Below are 5,898 nucleotides of genomic sequence, written 5' to 3' on the forward strand. Positions count from 1 at the left end.
TTAAAGGTCCGTTTGGTTTTCTTGTTTCTATTTTACTTTCAAGGGGCTAAAAGTGGTTTGAATAAAATATTTTATTAAAAAATATATTTTAAAAAAATATTTAAATAATAGTTGAAAGTGAATTTTTAAAATGTAATTATTTAAAATTTTTTAAAAAATAAAATATTATTTGATCATATTATTTCAAATTTAATCTCTTATTTTTTATTTAAAAAATAGTTAATTTATTAAAAATATAATTATTATCTCAATGGGTATTAAGTTTTTAACATTATAAATTAAATAATCAATTAGGTTAATTTTTAGCATTAATATATAATAAAAATTACAAATTTTTATCACATTTTTTAAAATTATAAATTAAAAAATACAAATAACTAGAGATCAAATGTTTAGTATTATAGATCAAAATTTATATTATTTAAAATCTTTATCAGATTTTTAAAATTTTTCAAATATATTACATTTGTATAATAAAAATTATAAATTATCATAAATTAATGCCCTTTTGGTAATTGTACATTCAAAAGCACATTCCACTATCACAAACCAAATAACTTTCAGTGTATTAAAATAATGTTTGAAAAAATATATCCAAACATAAAGTTCGTTGCAACAACTAACTTTTACTAAATCATTTTTTACTAAATAAACTTTCTCTAAATAAACTTTTGACAAATTAAAAACCAAACACACACTTACTCTTACCAAGCTAGTGGGTTTTTTTTTTGCCAAAACAGACTAGCGAGTTATAAATTGCATTATAATTTATAATTAATTTTGGGACTTTTGAATTAGGGTCTTGGGATAGGGAGAATTCTGAATTAAGTTGTCACAAATAATAACATTTAGGGAAAATTAATCTTTTAATCTTTTAACTTTGAACTCATTTATAACTCAGTCTCTCAACTATGACTCGTTGCGACTCAGTCCCTCAATTATAACTTATTGCGACTTAATCTTTCAACTTTTGATTAACTTATAATTCAGTCCTTATTTTTTAATTTTTTTTTAAAAAATTCTTATCAAATAAGAGGGATAAAAGAAATGCTCATATATTGCTCTAAAATACCCTCCTCTTGCTTTTTGATATGAGATCTAAGCTAATATGAAAAAAATTAATAAAAGTTGAGAGACTAAATTATAAATGATTCAAAAGTTGAGAGACTGAGTCATAGACAAGTCATAGTTGAAGGATTGAGTCACAGCGAGTCATAATTGAGGAACTAAGTTACAAGTAAATTAAAAGTTGGAGGACTAAAAGATTAATTTTTTCTAAAATTTATTTTGTTTTTCCAACTTATCAAAAAAATTAATGAAGTTTACTTTATTATTTTTTGGTCGGTACTTTATTATTAATTTATACTTAAAAAATATAATTATTTTCTAATAATTATATATTCTTTTTATATGAATATTCAATTGTTGGTGAAGTGATTTCTACCAAAGCACAAACTATAAGTTTACTCAACACTTATGATCCATATATAAATCTCTTTCTACACAAATGAGTATCTCACACAAGAAGATGACATCTCTTAATAGTAAGGAAATCTCTCCTAACAAATTATGTTTTCATAAAGACAATTTATTCCTTATGCAAACGCGAGAGAACACTACCCTTGATTCACTTAAAAATAAATAAAAGGTGTTTTCCTAATGAATTATCTCTCAAAAAGAAGATAAGTGTCACACCCGAAAAATGTGAAACAGACGGCGTACAAGAGCGGAGGTTTCGGCTTTCGAGGCGGGAACTGGCTAAACGGGAGTCGTCACCAAAATTTTGAGGTAAATCTTGAGAAACCAATTAAATGAGAATAAGGATAGTTTGCGAAAACAGAAAATAAGTTATGGAGTTGATTAAATGTGAGGAAGGTGCTTGGCACCACACAACACCCGTTTGCGAGAACAATTACATGAAGTTTATTATGCTAAATTAATATAGTTTTAAAGTTATTTTAATTATCCCTTTCTTATTTACGTGTTTTAAAAAAATGATAATAATAAAATGGAGAATATTTATTTATTTACGAGGAAGGACTTGACTCAGAAGCAGACTTTGAGACCTACGTACCCTATAATGGGGATCAAAGTCCACGTAGTTCGAACTTAAAAGCTTGTTGGTGAAAATATCTTTTTGAAGAGAAATTAATTAAAAATAATTTACCATTTTGCAAATAAAACAATTTTCTAAAATTTGATATGTGTGTTTTAAATTTTAAAAAAGTAATTTAATTTTAATTATTTTCTCAATTTTAAAATTCTGAAATAGGAAAAGAAAAGAGTTTAAAATTATTATTTTTTATGTTCTATGATTGGGAATTTAACTGCTATACTTCCAGAATCTTATTAGTTCATACGGTAATGTAATTGTTCTAAATATTTGCAGAAATTTTAAAATTTCACACGATAAAAGAATTTAGCAACTTAATTTATTTATATTTTTAAATGTTAGTAATAATTTGTTTAAGCATGTATATACATACACACCTTTTTTTTCAAAAAATCTTAATCATCATACTTGCAAAGCTTTATTGACTTAAATGATAATATGATTATCCTAAATATCTGCAAAAATTTCAAAATCTCACACGATAACAGATTAAATAATATGTGTTTAACTATATTCTAATTTAATTGATTTATTATGTATGTATATAATTTGCATATTTATTTGAAAACTTAATCGTTATATCTGCAAAGTTTTATTGACTCATACGATAATTAATATAATTATCTTAAAAATATACGGAGATTCAAAAACCTCACATGACTAAAAGATATAATCGGTAAATGTGATTACAACTTAAATACATTAATTTGATTAATTAATTTTTCTAAATTGTGGATTATATGATTATTTACAAAAAAAATCATTTATTTATTATAGAAATTGAGAATCACTACATTGTGAGGACTTATTATCTCATACGACGATGTGACTAATTTAAGTCTCTACTAAAATTCTTAAAATTTCACATGGGACTTAAATAAATTATTAATTGATTACAAAAAGAGAGTTAATTTTAATGATGGGCCTTTGGAACCCATATAAGTTTTACTCTCATATCTGCGGAACATTATTAATTTACACGATATGAGATTATCCTAAATATCTATAGATTCAAAGTCTCACATAATAAAAGAATTAAATAATATTCACTTTAAACTTATTTTAATGCATAATTATATAACGTATATTTTTAAATATAGAAATTTTAGTCGTTATACCTATAAAGCCTTATTAACTCATATGGTAGTACGATTATCCTAAAGGTCTATAAAGTTTCAAAAAAATCTCACATGACCAAAAGATCTAATTAGAAAATGTGATTATAATTTAAATTTATTAATTTAATTAATTAATATTATAAAAATGTTCATTATTTTATTTACAAAATTCATTTATTTATTTTTATATAAAATGAGAATCACAATATCTGTAAGGATTTATTATCCCACATGATGATGTGATTAATTTAAGTCTTTACGAAGATTCTTGAAATCTCACATGAGGCTTAAATAAATTATTAATTTAGATTATAAACAAGAGAGTTAATTTTACTGGTGGATCATTGGAACCCATCTTTAATGTACACAAAATTGATCCTCACACTTGCAAAATCTTATTGATTTACATAGTATGAAATCATTCTAAATGCTTATGGAGATTCTTAAAATCTTATACGACAAATAGGTAGTCAAGATATTTGCATTTGCAGTCAGTGTATAATATGAATTTTGGCATTCGAAGGAACAAAGAAAGAAACTATTTTGACACTTCACTCCTTTTTTGACTTGGAGATATGTTCCTCAAGATTTTTCAAATTGGTTTAACGCTTAGATATGACTTTTGAAAGAAAATAATGAGAGTAGTGATAATAGCATCCAACAATTAAAATTAACAAGACCCACATATCATTATTACCATTAATCACCCAATTTATCTCTTATAGAAATCAAAATCAAGTTGATGTCTCAACTTTAAGAAATAAAGAGATAAAAAATTAGATTTGGTTCATATGCTCTTTTATGTTATAAAGAGTATATTTTTAGATCCAATTTAACCTTGGTCTGACAAGCATATGAATTCTTTCAATTCCCCTTTTATACATTTTAGCAAACATCCTACGGGAGACAATATTCACAGAATAATATAAAGCTACTTCCTCTTCAAATATCTTTCTAAATATCCATTATCAATACTTAAAACTTTTGAAGCTTCTAAATCTTCTCATTTCAACACAAGTAAATTTCCCTAAAGAATCAGTCCCATAATAGCATAATCAACACAGAAACTCATGCACATATTTATTGCAAGGAGAGAAGGGAGGAGGGGGTTTAGCCCACTAGAAAAGAAAACCCAAATAGATAAACAAAGGACGAGGACTGAAGCCTCTTCACGCACTCTATAGATGGTCCAAAAGAAGGAAGAAAAAGCCTCTCAACCTATTGTGCTCTAGAAGAAAGAAGTGACCACTGCTCAGCTCTCCCCTTGCCTTTCTTAGTTCTCTCCATTTTTTGTCTCGTCTCTGTGCTGTGTCTGTGCTCTCTCACTCTCGGTCTCCTTCTTATTCTCTATTTTGCGTCTGTGCTCTCTCACTCTCCCTCTTCATCTCTCTCTCCTACTCTCAGTCCCTTCCTTTTCCTCCAAATCCCAGCTCTCTCCTCCTCAGTTTTCCTTTTTTCCGTCCTCTCTTTCTTTCGGTTCTCCCTTTTTTTCTTTTCAAAGTAGAGGCAAGGAAGAGTTTCTTTTCTTACGTGTGAGGAGAGAGTTTATGTGCTTCCCTTCTTGCTCTACTCTATTTGTCTGTGTTTTTGCTCTGTCTTTTCTCACTTTTCTTTCCTTCCTCTACATTTCATATCTAGCTTCTATTTTCTGCCTCTTCTCTTCATGCATGCGTTCCTTTTTTAGAGGTAAAGCTTCATGCGCGTGTCTGCATTTCTATTGTGTCTATTCTTTGCTTCTTCATATGTGAGTTTGCTGCCAAGTGAAGCCTTTTTTTCTTGCCTTCTTTTTGTCTCTGTTCTGCTCCTTTTCTCTGAGTTTTCATTTGGTTTTTTTTTTGGTGATGGCTGAAAGTGTTTGTGTGTTTGCGTTTGCTTTACGTTTCTTCTCTTATTTCTCTCGCCTGGTCTTCTCTGCGTCTGGCTTTGTGTTTTGCTTTCCTCTTCTTTTCTATTGTGCAGTGCCTAATCAAGAAGCTTTTTAGGGCTATGGTGAAATGCTGATGATTCAGCTTTTCACCTAGCCCTTTATTATATTTTTTAATTTTTAATGCTTTTTTTTTTAAAATTAGATTAACACATATATATTTTTAAATGAAAAAGGAAATTTAAGGAGGGAAAAATTAACTCTCAAAAGTTGACTCCCAATATTTTGAATGATTGGCATAATTTGGGAGAGATTTTTAAAGATTTAAGCAAGATTTTTTTTTAATTTTGTTAGATTATTAATTTTTTAAATATAATCCTAAAAAGGATTAAATTTCATTTTTATATTTTTATATTTTTTTTATTTTTTTTAATGAACTAAAAGAAATAAAATTTTAACCAACAAAAGATTATCTAGGTTAAAATAAACTTAAACCTATTAATTAAAGATTTTTTTATTTTCAAAATATAATCCTAAAAAGGATTAAATTTCATTTTTTGAATTTTTATATTTTTTTGGTTGAATTTATTATTATTTTTATTAAATGTAAAATATGCTCGAATAAAATACAGTGTTCACAATAGGAATAATTTAGGCACACTTAAATAATTCTCTCAAAAGAGTAAATGATATTTCAATGGCCGATGTACATTAATCAATCAAGCACATAAATTAAACTAAAAAACACCCTAATAAGTATAAGGCGTAACTTAGGTCAATTCTTTCATGGAGTTGATTAAAAA

Source organism: Prosopis cineraria, unplaced genomic scaffold, assembly GCF_029017545.1.
Source record: "Prosopis cineraria cultivar Desert tree isolate PC_DT_omini unplaced genomic scaffold, ASM2901754v1 PC7, whole genome shotgun sequence".
NCBI lineage: Eukaryota > Viridiplantae > Streptophyta > Magnoliopsida > Fabales > Fabaceae > Prosopis > Prosopis cineraria.